This window comes from Amia ocellicauda, chromosome 6 (assembly GCF_036373705.1).
Source record: "Amia ocellicauda isolate fAmiCal2 chromosome 6, fAmiCal2.hap1, whole genome shotgun sequence".
Classification (NCBI taxonomy): domain Eukaryota; kingdom Metazoa; phylum Chordata; class Actinopteri; order Amiiformes; family Amiidae; genus Amia; species Amia ocellicauda.
The window spans coordinates 4,482,346-4,497,589 of NC_089855.1; the positions used below are offsets into that span (position 1 = coordinate 4,482,346).

The window sequence follows — 15,244 nt, forward strand, 5'->3', positions numbered from 1 at the left end:
TGTGATTGGTTGATTAGATAATTGCATTAATGAAAAATTGAACAGGTGTTCCTAATAATCCTTTAGGTGAGTGTACAATACATAGGGGGCAATTTTACACCAACAGCAATTTTACATGATAATAAACAACTAAATTACAAGGACAGTCTGAACAGATGTGTCTTCAGTAATCGCTGGAAGGAGGTCAGGGACTCTGCTGTCTTGACTTCAATGGGGAGGTCGTTCCCAAGTTAAGTACAAGGCATCAAATATTACAAATTCAAATTTACATTATACAAAGCAATTCAAAATATAATACATTTTACAACTTCCAATTTACACAGGTAAGTACAGTAATTGAGGTCATACATCCTGGAAAGTAAAAGCTAAGTGCTGTCAAGATGTAAGGTCACAGTCAAGGGCTACGGGAAAGGGAGCAATGGGGAAATCAATCAATAATACAAGTATTAGTAATGCAAGAAGCATGATAAAATGCTGTGAAGTGCTATCTAACTGGGCTTAAAAGGACTAATATTACAAGTACTGTCTGAAAAGATGTGTCTTGAGTTAGCGCCAGAAGGAGGTCAAGGACTCTGCTGTTTTGACTTCAGTGGGAAGGCCGCCACCACTTAATGGCCAGGGATGAGAAGGAGCGGCTCTGGAGGAAGGAGAGTGGAGAGGAGGCAGAGTTAGTCTTATGGCACTGGAAGACCACAGTGGTCTGGTGGGGATGTACAGTGAGGGAAAAAAGTATTTGATCCCCTGCTGATTTTGTACGTTTGCCCACTGACAAAGAAATTATCAGTCTATACTTTTAATGGTAGGTGTATTTTAACAGTGAGGGACAGAATAACAACAAAAAAATCCAGAAAAACGCATTTCAAAAAAGTTTTACATTGATTTGCATGATAATGAGGGAAATAAGTATTTGATCCCCTATCAATCAGCAAGATTTCTGGCTCCCAAGTGTCTTTTATACAGGTAACGAGCTGAGATTAGGAGCACTCTCTTAAAGGGAGTGCTCCTAATCTCAGCTCGTTACCTGTATAAAAGACACCTGTCCACAGAAGCAATCAATCAATCAGATTCCAAACTCTCCACCATGGCCAAGACCAAAGAGCTGTCCAAGGATGTCAGGGACAAGATTGTAGACCTACACAAGGCTGGAATGGGCTACAAGACCATCGCCAAGCAGCTTGGTGAGAAGGTGACAACAGTTGGTGCGATTATTCGCAAATGGAAGAAACACAAAATAACTGTCAGTCTCCCTTGGTCTGGGGCTCCATGCAAGATCTCACCTCGTGGAGTTTCAATGATCATGAGAACGGTGAGGAATCAGCCCAGAACTACAAGGGAGGATCTTGTTAATGATCTCAAGGCAGCTGGGACCATAGTCACCAAGAAAACAATTGGTTACACACTACGCTGTGAAGGACTGAAATCCTGCAGCGTCTGCAAGGCCCCCCTGCTCAAGAAAGCACATGTACAGACCCGTCTGAAGTTTGCCAATGAACATCTGAATGATTCAGAGGAGAACTGGGTGAAAGTGTTGTGGTCAGATGAGACCAAAATCAAGCTCTTTGGCATCAACTCAACTCACCGTGTTTGGAGGAGGAGGAATGACCCCAAGAACACCATCCCCACCATCAAACATGGAGGTGGAAACATTATGCTTTGGGGGTGTTTTTATGCTAAGGGGACAGGACAACTGCACAGCATCAAAGGGACGATGGACGGGGCCATGTACCGTCAAATCTTGGGTGAGAACCTCCTTCCCTCAGCCAGGGCATTGAAAATGGGTCGTGGATGGTATTCCAGCATGACAATAACACAAAACACACAGCCAAGGCAACAAAGGAGTGGCTCAAGAAGCACATTAAGGTCCTGGAGTGGCCTAGCCATCCTCCAGACCTTAATCCCATAGAAAATCTGTGGAGGAAGCTGAAGGTTCGAGTTGCCAAATGTCAGCCTTGAAACCTTAATGACTTGGAGAGGATCTGCAAAGAGGAGTGGGACAAAGTCCCTCCTGAGATGTGTGCAAACCAACTACAAGAAACATCTGACCTCTGTGATTGCCAACAAGGGTTTTGCCACCAAGTACTAAGTCGAAGGGGTCAAATACTTATTTCCCTCATTAACATGCAAATCAATGTATAACTTTTTTGAAATGCATTTTTCTGGATTTTGTTGTTGTTACTCTGTCTCTCACTGTTAACATACACCTACCATTAAAATTATAGACTGATCATTTCTTTGTCAGTGGGCAAACATACAAAATCAGCAGGGGATCAAATACTTTTTTCCCCCACTGTATGGGGAGACGAGTGTCTGAAGGTAGCTTGGTGCAGTGTGGTTGAGACAGCAATAGGTGAGGGTCAATGTCTTGAACTGAATGCGTGCCGGTATTGGGAGCCAGTTGAGTGAGTGCAGCAGTGGAGTAGCATGTGTGAATCGGGATAGAGTTAATACCAGACGAGCCACAGAGTTCTGGATGAGCTTTAGCGGGCGGGTAGTGGATGCAGGCAGGCCGGCCAGGAGGGAGTTGCAGTAGTCCAGGCGGGAGAGGACCAGTGACTGGACGAGCAGCTGAGTCAAGTAGTAGGAGTCAAAGCTGTTGGTCATGATAGAGGAGAGAAAGGATGGGACAGAGAAGAGGAGAGAAGGGGAGAGCAGAAGCCCTGTTCCTCCTCCCTGCCCGGTAAGCCGGGGGGAGTGGGACAGGACAAATAGAGAGGATAAGGCAGTAGGGGTGGTAGAGTTGTCCGGGGAGATCCATGTCTCGGTGAGAGCGAAGGAAATCCAGGGAGTTGTGGGAGGCGAAGGTGGAGATTAAGTTGGCCTTGTTGGAAGCTGAGTGGCAGTTCCACAGGCCCCCAGAGAGTGGAGTAGAGGGGAGGGAGGAGGAGGGGAGAGGCAGGGAGATGAGGTTGCAGGTGCATGCCGAGAAGACAGAGAGCAGGACGGGGATCAGTGAGATCGTCATGGCTTCCTGTTGTTGCTGTCTCCTCGCAGTCTTCTGCTCGCTGAAGTCCCGCAGCTAGAGTCCCTACCCTTTTGAGATGGGGCCCTTCGGAAGGGTGGCACTGAAGGTTGCTGGCGCTGACTGCTGGCGCAGGGGTCAAGGGGGCTGTTAAATACTGTAACTAATTAGGACAGTGCACACCTGTGTTACGTTGAATGACACAAGGCTGTCAGGATGGCACTCCCTCCCACGCATGATAATTAAATACATCGGATAAAACCATGGCAGGCACGAATAACATTCCTTCTCCTGAGGGGATGAAGATGAGGAGCAATGCGAGTACAAACTGGTAAAAGTTCAGAGCAGAGTTTGAGGACTTCATCCTGGCAGCCACACTGAGACGGGTCATGGGCAGCGAGTGTCAGCATATTTACAAGCACAACCTGAACCTGAAAGAAATTATGTGAAAGCCATTTTGGATGCACTGGAGGAATACTTCAAGCCTGCAAAGAATGTGATCTACGAAAGATATATCTTCGGCCACTGCAAACAGGAGAAAGGAGAACCCATTGACAGCTTCGTCACCCGGCTAAGAGAGAAGGCATCGACATGTGAGTACGGAACATTACGAGACGAACTCATACGCAATAAATTAGTCATAGGCATTACAAGTGAGAACACACGCTGCTGTTTTCGAAGGGAAAGTAATCTAAATTTGAATGCAGCAATTGAAATATGTCGCACGGCAGAGCTCACAGGCCAAAGAATAAAAGCAATGGACAGACAACTGACTGAGAATGTTAATATTACAGAGAAACAAAGATTACAAAGATGACTGCTCACAGAGACCGCAGCGCAGTTTCCAGACCGAAAGCTCACCAGTCAATAAACATACAACATGCAAATACTGCGGCGGCATGCTCAAGCGAGTGAGAGAGCTATGACCTGCGTATGGGAAAATGTGTAGATCATGTGGCATCGCAAACCACTTCTCTAAAGTGTGCCTGGCAAGCAAGAGACAGAACCCAATGGGGAAAATACACAACTTAGAGGAGCAAAACGCAACAATGACAGCTGATGCAGATCCCCACAGCACAGTAGGCATATATTCAACAGAAAGCATTGAAGCCATTAGGTCAAAAGGTGAATCTCACATTTAATAACAAAATTCAACCCTGCCAGTAGGACTCCGGGGCAACATGTGATGTAATGGGCCTGTTAGACAAGATGAAACCAGCACCTGGAACCAGGCTGCAGCCAAGTGACAATAAACTGAGATTATATTCTGGACAACTAATGAAATCCCTGGGACACTTCAAAACGAGGTGTGTTGTACGGAGCCTTGAATTTGAGATTGTGGAAGCTCAGCAAAAACCCGTACTGTCAGGCTCACCATGTCAGTGTTTGGGGTTGATGCAGTTCACAATCCCAGCAGAGCTAAATAAATTGAACATCACCTGAAGCAACCTTTGACTAAAGAGCAACTCACAAACACATATGAGGATGTGTTCAATGGCCCCATTGAATCAATCCCGGGAGAAGTGCACTTTGAACTTGACTTGAACTAGTCATACCGAGATGAAATTAGCATACAGAACAGCATTCTGTACAAGGGCCCACGTGTCATCATCCCCAAATCTCTTCAGCCAGAAATGCTAGCCCGCATCCACTCAAGCCACATTGGTGGAGATGTGTGCTACCGACAGGCTAAAGACACACTATTCTGGCCAAACATGCACAGCGAGATCACAGACTTTGTTAGCAATTGTTCTGCGTGTAACGAATATGCTTATGTGCAACAGAAAGAAACCATGATGTCACATATACAGATACCTACAAAGCCCTGGCAGATTGTCAGCATGGATCTGTTCAACTAGGCAGGGAAAGACTTTCTAGGAAATCAAGCTGCTACCAGACTTATCCACTGAGACAGCAATCAAGCGATGCAAGGCTCAATTTGCACGATATGGCCAGCCTGATTAGGTGATTTCAGACAATGGACCACAGTTTCAATGTGAGTTATTCCAGCGTTTTGCCGAGGAATGGGAGTTTGAACATGTCACATCTTCTCCATGGCACCCACAGGCCAATGGCAAAGCTGAATCGTCTGTCAAGATAGTAAAAAATAACCTGTGCAGAAAAGCCAGATTTGACAAGCAGGACCCATAGAAAGCTATATTACACTGGAGGAACACACCGACTGAAGGCTTTGGAAGCAGTCCAGCACAGTGCCTAATGGCAAGAAGATTGAAGACATCCTTGCCAGTCACTCCTACTCTGCTGCAGCCCGGTGTAATACAAGACATCCCAAAGAAACTGAGACAGAGGAAGCAAATCTCAAAATCTATATATGACACATCAGCCAAAGACTTACCTGTGCTAAACATAGGCCAGCCAATCTGCATGAAACCTCTTCCAGGGGACTGCACTGGTCGCGGGAGACTGGGCTTCTGTGTGAAGAAAGTGGCACCTTGCTCATATCTAGTAGAAGTGGAGGGCACCTTTTATCGGTGGAATCGGGTACATCTCCAAGTGGCAGAACAACCGACCCTGCAGGAGGGGAGTGGATCTTTGATTCCAAGCCCACCAATCGAATTTGGCAGTCCAGCAGCAGTAACACCAAGCGGTGACACCAAAGACTCTACAGCCTCTCCAGAGGAAGCTTGCAGCAAACACTTGGGGCAGCCAGCCCCCACCTCAGAGAACACACACACCACAGACTGTCAGCTGAAGCACAGCCTGCACACCCCGCGCAGAGAAATGCAGCCTACAGCCGAAAGGGGCCCTGTCTATTCTCGCAGTGGGCGGTGGTTCAAGCTACCAGAAGGACTAAATTTGTAAATCACCTCCATAATAAAAATGTGAATAACACTACTAATAATAGCCCTGCGGTTGTGGGCGCTATTTGTCTTCATTCCATATATCTGAAACAGGGGAGTGGAGAGGAGGCAAGGTTAGTCTTCTGGCACAGAAAGACCGCAGCGGATTGACGGTAGCTTGGTGCAGTCTGGTCCATATTGTTGCCAGACCATTCAGTCGTTGCTCAGTCGTCATTGAATGAAGGGAGGTATTTTTTAGGTTAATTTGCAATAGTGCACCCGATGTGACTGTAATTGGTGCATGATGGGACAAAATCAAGACTTATCAGTCCACTGGAATGGTGCAGTTTGGTTGCCATAAGCCGCACACGGGGTCCGTTTGGGGATTATAAATGCATTGAATGGCCTTCACAGTACTTGCACTGTACTTGATCGTGTATATTTTACTTAAATGTCACGGTTTCACAATTCAGATCTTACAGTTGATCACTGCTCCCACAAGGTTTCCAAACTTCAGTAGGTCTATTACTTTCCTCACATTATTCTTTTTAAAATAATCCTAACCTCACTCTGCTTAATCCCACATTCAAACAGAATAAATTATCCAATCAGTGAAGCGAGGTTTTGGAAACCAACTCTTAGGAAAGAACTGCTCAGGGGAACAATACTCTATATGATGTGTTTGATTGGTTACTTGCCTCTAGAACAGTGGTCTCCAACGTGGTCCCTGTGGGCACCTGGTAGCCCACAGGGAGCCTCTGAGTCGCATGTAGAGCATGTTCTACAAATAGCCTCCATTTTTTTTTCCGTAATACTTTCATGAACGTAGAAAAAGAACTATGTTAACATCGCATATAGCTTTTAAAAACATTAATATATTGTTCGTAATAATTTATAAATATATACATGTTTACATTTTCTCTTGGGTCAAAGTTCTGTTCGTTCCCGCTCACTCACTCTGCTTGTGGAAGTTGCCAAGCTAAGATCAGGCAAGCTAACATTACAACAAAAGCATAAAGAAAATAATATAGCAAATTATGAATTATGGCTGATCCAGCAAAAAGAAAGAAATGTATCAATTTAACGAGGAGTGGGAGGCATAGTTCCTCTTCACAAATTTTAAAGACAAAACTGTATGCCTCATTTGTGGGGCTTGTATAGCAATAGCAAAGCGGCACAATGTGGAGAGGCATTTCACTACATGCCACAAAAGCTTCAATGGGAGCTTCACACCAGGCAGCACTTTAAGAAGAGAAAAGGCCCGTGAGTTAAAAGCAGCTTTAGGGAAACAGCAGTCCTTTTTTTATTAAGCCTGCAAAAAAGTCCCAAGCTGCAACTGAAGCGTCATTCAGAGCTGCACACTTTTTGACCAGAAACAGTGACTAAAAAAACGTTCTCGGACAGTGAAATTCTGAAAGGGGCAATGACTGTGATTGCGAATACTTTGTTCAAAGATTAGAAGTAATAAATAATTTCTGCTCCCTCAGACGTCCAATTGGGTGCCAATACAATGGCCAGAAGAGTATCCGCCATGTCCGCAAACCTAACTGAATAGCTGAACAAAGATGTAAGTATCTGCAAATGGTTCTCCATCCAATGCGATGAATCTGTGGATGCCAGCAGTACGGCACAGCTGATGGTGTTTATCAGAATGGTGTTCGATGATTTTTCTGTGAAAGAAGAACTCCTTACATTACTTCCCCTGAAGACAACAACAAGGGGAGTTGATATCTATGATGCAGTGAAGGGGTATTTCATGGAAAAATAATGTCCCATTGGAAAAGTTGGTCTCGGTGACAACAGACGGAGCCCCGCGATGACCGGCCGTCATACAGGCTTTGTTGCACGATGCAGAGGTGACGCTGATTTTCCGAAGTTTCTTCATTACCATTGCATCATACACCAGCAGGCAATGTGCACCAAAGTGATGGGATTTGATCACGTCATGACTCATGTCGTTAAGATCATAACCAGCATCCGCTCAAAAGCGAAACAGCACAGGTCATTCAAGGTACTTTTGGAGGAGCTGTCAGCTGAATATGGTGACCTCTTACTTCACACTGAAATCCGATGGCTCAGCAGGGGAAGGATTTTGCAGTGTTTCTTATCACTTTAGGATGAAATCAAAGTGTTCATGGAGTCCAGAGGGGAGGACACATCACTGCTTCAGGACACCGAGTGGCAACTAGACCTTGCCTTCCTAACTGACATCACTGGGAAACTGAGCCATTTGAACTGTGAACTGCAGGGCAAAGGTAAGACTGTCAGTGACATGATCAGTGCTGTAAACGCATTCAAAGCCAAGATGAACATTTTCTCTGTGCATTTACAGAGGAAGAAATTGCTTCACTTTCCCTCTGTACAGTCATTGCTAAATGACAATGCTTCTGCATCTGGGGCCTTGGACAGGGCTATGAATAAGTACAATGAACGCTTTATTAGGCTTAGGCAAGAGTTTGAAGACAGATTCAATTACTTTGATAAGCTGGAGCCATGTGTGTCATTAATTTCAAATCCTTTTATGCAAGTGGACATGACATGCATTTCTGAGCAATTAAGTGAAGCAATTAACTTTCTAGACCCTGTTCACACTTTTTAGGCCGGCCCTGGGCCGCTTCAAATTTAGTCCAGCTTTTTTTAGAGACCCCGTTCACATTTGCGGTTTTAGGAGGCCTAAGTGCGTTCACGTATGTGGGCGAAAAGGCGGCCTAAACTAAATGTATGCCGGGAAGTAAACAAATCTGCTCAAACAAACCAGTTACACATGACATTGGGTCTGCTTACAGGTGTATGCGATGTATTTATTATCACAACTTATTAATATTGATTATTGATATTGATCGGTTCTATATTTTCTTTGAAAGTAATCTTATGTGCTGGTTCAATGGGGAATCAAATTAATATATTCCCTTTTCAAATGTCTATCTTCGGTTCTGCAAAAGTGCTGTTATACAATTCACTCGAAAGCGAAGCACCTTTATTAGGACATCTGCATTAAATCACAAGAAATCGTTTGCATTAGTATACAATCATATGCATCGAAAGAAGTCTCTGTGATCGCTTCTATAGTTGTATCCTGTTAAATTTCAGACTTCAATCATACTTAGTACAAGAAAAAACAATAGCAAGTTTACCAGCTACACACTTTTATTTTAATCAACCAAGTAGTTTGAACTGTTTACATCATTATAACTCATTACTTAGCCTATACTTTTTTTAATATATATAAAGATGTGAGATAGCAAAATGTATCTGTACATTTAAGGCTATAGATTGATATGACATTCAAACAATATAGAGAAAATACTGTTTGACTTGTGCAGTGTGTGAGCTGTTTTGGTGCCTGTGTTTACATCTCCTTTGGTGAAACGGCGTCTCTTTGACTCACACACGCAGTCTCTGGGGGCTGGGCTTGAGTTGCGTCACACGCTGACCCACCCGGCCCAGGGCCCGGCACGTTCACATTCACATTTAGGTCGCCTTTAGGCTGCCTCAAAAGATTTAGGCCAGGTCAAAAAGCGGGACTAGTTTTGATCCGGCCCAGGGCCATCTTAAATCTATGGCCCGTTCACATTTGAGATTTAGGATGGCCCAGGTCCTAGTGAGGTAGAGATGGACATTCTCACTTTGCAAAGTGACATTCACCTCAAAGCCCACCAGGGGTCATCTAAATTTTGGAGCCTTGTTGACCCAGAAAAGTACAAAGGTGTTTGAACAGCAGCCATGAAAGTTGCTTGTCTTTTTAGTTCAACTTACTTGTGTGAATCTGCATTTTCAGATATGAATTTAATTAAGAACAAAAACAGAACATGCCTTACTGGCGCCTTATGCCTTACACCTTACTCACATCAGATATCGTAATCTGTTGCAATGTTGGGAGGTGTGTGAATTTCTTGCCTTCATTTTGACGGGAAAAAAGTAGCAACTTTGCCATGAAGGCTTTGACAAGGAAGCACATGTCATGAGCAAAAAGCCTCCTTCCTTCAGTTAATTCAGTTAATTCAGGAGACCCATGACATCAACGGCAAGCGCAAAATCAGTCTGCCAGTCCACGTCATGCAGTTTTCCTTTCACTCGCAAAAACAAATCGATCTCTGACTGCAGGTCCTACACTCTTTTCAGCACCTTCCCCAAACTGAGCCATTGGACATTTTCCGGACAGTTGTGTTTCTCATTGACTGCACTGATGCAAGTTCTTCAGTCAATGTAAAATCTGTAGTAATGCCTCGTATGAAAATCAACAGCTGGTCTTTAACGTCACAGCTCTCGTCAAGGGCCAGAGAAAAATAATTAAAATTGTTTACCATACCTTTCAACTGTTGTTGCAAGTTCTCAGATTTCTTCAACATGTCACATCACAGTTCGCCTTGACAGTGAAGGTTTTTCAAAAAGCCCTTTCTTGTCAGGGCACAATATTGCAGCAGATTCAACCAAACATTGCTTGATGAATTCTCCCTCTGAGAATGGCTTGCCATTTTCTGTGATTTTGTGAGCACCCACATAGCTTGTTTTGGTAATTCCGTCTTGAGTGGAATAAAGTCTTGTGAAAAAGCTTTGTTCCTTTTGCATTCGTGAAACCATCCCGTGCGATTGTCTGCCCTTCTTTTCCGAAGACGTGCTCATATTTGCATGTTTTGTCTCGTTGTGCTCTTTATATATTGCTACAATTTCTTTGCAAACTAAGCACACAGCTTTTCCTGCAACATCAGTAAAGAAGTATTTTGAAGTCCATTCTTTTTTAGACACTCTGTGTTCTGCGTCTATGTTTCTTTTCGTAGATAAACTTGTGTTGTGGTGGTAAATGTGCCGGTGAATGTGACATCACTTTCCGCACAGTGCTAAACCATAGCCACGCATCACAGCAACCAATCAGAGGCCTGTGTCAACCAAGTACATTAAAAGTCCCCTGAACTGTGTGTGTTCACAATCAAAGTGCATGCTAATGAATACTTAGAGGACTTTTACATTATTTTACTAAAGTTTTCACAGCTACGTGAGTGTGTATTATTCAAAATGATGATTTAGTCTGGAGGTCATAACGGGCCGGAGTAAGGCAAGGAACAGGTCTGTGCTAAAAGCACATTCACATTCACTGGTGGAACCGCTTTATCTCCAAATGGAATGTCCAGCTCCCCAGGCCACTATTCTGGATACAGGACCCTTACATCTTCTATTATATCACTGTCTCTTTGCCTGCTCTCGACGTCTGTTGCGCAGACGTAGGAGGAGGTAGTTGGGGTTAGTCAGACTTCTGAAGAATTGGAATGCATTTATCCTCATCACCCATTTGTTTTCATGGAGCTCCACACCCTTGAAGGCCATTCCCTTGATTGGTGTGCTTACTGACTTACTGTTGTGGACTCATCTATTAAAAGACAAACTTTCCTTTTATTTTTCACAGTGTCATACACACTTTCTTCCTCATTTCCTCTGCAATATGGTCAATCACATTGGCACATGCCTTATTAGAGTGAAGAACTCTCCCCATCTCCAGTCCATTTAGCTCTTGCAACATTATATCAGTTGGCAGGTCGGTGTTCTTGGCTATTTTGTAAGCTGTACAAAAGACACAAGCAGTGTGTATCTCTTCTCTAGACATCTTGTCAATTTGCTTTAGCATGTCATTTTCCTGAGGTGCACGTGTTATTTTGATTGCTTTTGCATGAGAAGCAGAACGCTGGAACCAGAAAGCTGTTTTCCATAAAATTCCGTTCCGGACCGTTCTGGCCCAAGTAAGCACCGATAATAATTAATCACACACAAGACAGAGGCGACGTGTAGCGAAAAATGGTGGTGAATAACACTATGAAGTGAAGCCAGCCAGCCAAAATGCGTGTCTATTGCAAACACAGACACCGAGAGCTCATGTTCTCTGGTCCAGCAAAATGGCAAAAGAGGAAGAACCTGCACAGACGTCATGTTTTATAGAACAGGAAGTGAGAAGGGACCTGTTCTGAGTGACGAGTGCAGGGACCAATGGCAGCTTTGATAGAGTGACGTTTTCGATCTGGTTCCTAAGGAAATGTGCAGAAACCCCTCCCCCTTGGGCAGTTCTTCCGACTTAATCACAGATAATCACAGTTGTTTGCAACACAGTATTGTTGGCTACAAAATACAAAGATAACAATAACTAATTGATTTATTTTCCTTATTATTCTTTTGCCAATGTTTATTTTCTCATTCCTTCTGAATTTTAAAACCTTTATTATTGTGAAGTATTAACAGTAATTCCACTTAATTAATCTAACTGTGTGTGCATGAATGTTTTTTGGGAGCAGTTACCGAGCTGGTTAAATTCTTAGCCTGGGGTTTTATTATTTGTTTAGTACTCTTATTTAAGGTGGATGTAGTATACACTATAAATTAGGTAAGTTAAGAATCTATTAGACAGGGAAATCATAAAAGCTTGAAATAACAGTTAAGCAACATTAACAAAAGAACTCAGGGCCCCTATACTGTGTATCGATTAAATTAGGGTCATACATTTCTAAATTTGTTGGGCATGGAAGGGGCGTTACACTGCAACAATAGCCCGGGTGCTTCACAAAAGTGTCCTTTATGGGAAAACATCAGATCTGGACTAGAGTTTGCCAGAACTCTTTGTGGGAGACTCTGAGACAAATGGAGGAAGATTCTATGTTCTGATGAGACCAAAATAGAGCTTTTTGGCCTCAACGCTAAGCGCTATGTTTGGGGCATGCCTAACACCGCACATCATCCTGAGAACACCATCCCTACCATGAAGCATGGTGGTGGCAGCATCATGCTATGGGGATGCTTCTCTGTATCAGGGCCTGGAAACCTTGTAAAGATAGAGGGAAAAATGGATGCATGCAGTTTTAGGCAGACATGACCTACGTTGAAAATACACGGGGCATAACATATATATATATATATATATATATATATATAATTATGACATATACAATCTTTCGATTCCTCTTTCCAATGTGGCTGTGGCAGGCTCACTCGTCGATTAATTCGCAATTTCAGGACTGTCGTGAAGAACCCAGTCTTAATGCATTGATATTAACATTTATTTATTTAACATGCCAGGCCTGGAAGGGGCCCGACATGGAAGCTTCCCACCTCAATAGGGACTCTCACTGAATATCAAAAGTATACAGCTTTTAAACATTGCAAGACATTTGGGTCTGTGGGCTGGGTCAATCACTGGGGGTTTCCCAGAGTGTTATCTTGAGGTCAGATTTCTGACCCTTGTAATGTTCATGGTAGTCTTCCTCGGGAGAAGTGTGGTATCCAAAGAACATATGTCTTCCTTTGATGTGCACCAGGAAGATTCGATCCCACGGTCGTCATTTAACAATTATCAATCGCTCATTAACAAAAACAGTTCCTGCCTATGTGGAGAAAAGATTAAGTCCACAAACAGACTTTTAACAAACAGCTGTGGGCCCTCTCTCTCTCTGCAATTTGATCCTTTTATTATTGACAGGCATGTCTAGAGGGTATGCCCTGAAAAACTTGCAAAGTGATTTTTGCTGGCATAATACATTTACTTTGCTTGGTCTGCATATTACTATTAATATAAAACATAATACAGTTTATATAAAACATTAATAACGGCTCTACAGTCACCTCACCCCTCACTTCCCTCCTGAAGGGTGCAAAGCGCTCTTTGGCCTGGACCACCTCAGCCTTTCAGCAATGAAAGACTCTGTTTTCCACAGCACCCATCTTGAAGCACCCAGATCCAACACTTCCCTTTGTGGTTGAGGTCGATGCCTCCGAATCCATTGTAGGGGCTGTCTTGTCCCAAAGGCACGGTAAGCCAGTGAAACTTTACCCTTGTGCCTTTTTTTCCCGGAAGCTGTCTGCAGCAGAGAGAAATTACGACATTGGCAACCGGGAACTCTTGGCCATGAAGCTGGCCTTGGAGGAGTGGTGACACTGGCATGAGGGGGCACACCATCCATTCCTGGTACTGACCCAGTTTGATTTTATGCTCTCACAGACCTGGATCCAAGAACATCAAGGCAGATGCATTATCCCGGCAAACTGACTCCATCACTACACCTGCTGTTACAGCACTTATCCTGCCCTCATCAGGCATCGTCGCTGCGATCTGCTGGGACATCATGGTGCAGATCACCCAAGCCCTCGAATCGTCACCGCTACACCTCAATGCCCAGCTTCTTGAACCTTTGTCCCAGTCTCCACGCGCCCCATGAAATTCAGGATGTTTACAAAGGAACAGAAAGGGAGCTAAAAAAATAAATAAAAACAATAAAATCACAAAAATTCAGTGGGAGTAATTCTGGGATTGTAAAGGCCCTGAAGCACCATGTAATAAGGCTAACAACTATAAGAGTTGCCTAGCCTCTGCCCAATCCCACTTAACTTTATATCACAGGCAACCCAGCTATACTGTGCTTTTAGCCTATTTAGTTTTCCCAATTATGTCACCAAATCTGACTATAGATACTGGTGTGTTATGTAGTACACCCCACTACAGGCAGGTGTGTTAGAGAGCACTAGAGGTAAGCAGTACTGTAGTTCTCCCTAATAAACTAAAAATACAAAAGGCTGAGACAACTAAAATAAACAAAACCAGTTAGGATAATAAAAGCAATTAAAATAAATAAAAGAGCTGCTGCACTTTGGTTCCAGCCTGCCTACCGTCCTCACAGAGTTCAGTCCAATGGTCTCTCTTCTCTTCTTATGGCTTGCTCTTTCCACTGTAGGGCATGGGTCAAAGCGGGATCAGCAAGACTCAGCACACATGTGAAGGCTCACAGTATAAGACAGCAACACAGCGACACAGCAACACAGCCAGGACAGGACAGGACAGGAACCAAGAACCTTCAATATAAAACATGCAGTCTCAGACAGGCAGCTTCCAAGTTATTTGTCAGTTAAAACCCACACAAAACCCTGTATAACCCCAAACCAACCTTCAATATAAAACATCCAGTCTCAGACAGGCAGCTTCCACTAACTTGAGTGGATCTGCCTTTTAAACACTGCTAGGTGTGTTTAGGGGTGAAGCCAGTTATTTTCAACCAATCCTGTTCTTTCCAACTCATTCAATAGAGTCAAATTGCTGTTCACAACTATCCCCAGGTGAACCCAATCCCCAATTCAAAAGTGTAACAAATTAAATAAAAAACAAATCAGTGAATAAAAGTGCAAAAATAAAGTGAAGAATAACACAATGAATCAACAAAATGAACACTAAAAGTGTTACATCGTGACTTAGTTCGTCAACGCCTGTGTGTCCTGTGCTCAGTCAAAAGCCTTGCAACAGCTCCCCGCTGGCTTATTGGAACCTCTCCCCATCCCACATCGGCCCTGGTCCCACATGGCAATAGACTTCATTACGGATCTTCCCAGTTCTCAAGGATACACATCCTAGTGGCTGTTGATTGTTTTTTTCAGGGCGTGTAAACTGGTGCCCTTGAAGGGGCTTCCGACCACCCTTGCTACAAATTTTTGTTTCACCATGTCTTTTGAGTGTATGATC

At 43.7% G+C, this 15,244-nt stretch overlaps 1 long non-coding RNA gene across 1 annotated transcript; it reads right to left on the reverse strand.

Moving 5' to 3' along the window:
* Positions 1–12,787: 12,787 nt before the first annotated feature.
* On the reverse strand, positions 12,788–14,578 carry LOC136751767 (uncharacterized). The gene is made up of 2 exons (XR_010817063.1): positions 14,401–14,578; positions 12,788–13,986 (listed from the first exon to the last, which is right to left on the reverse strand). It is a non-coding gene; the product is annotated as an uncharacterized LOC136751767 (long non-coding RNA).
* Positions 14,579–15,244: the final 666 nt, after the last annotated feature.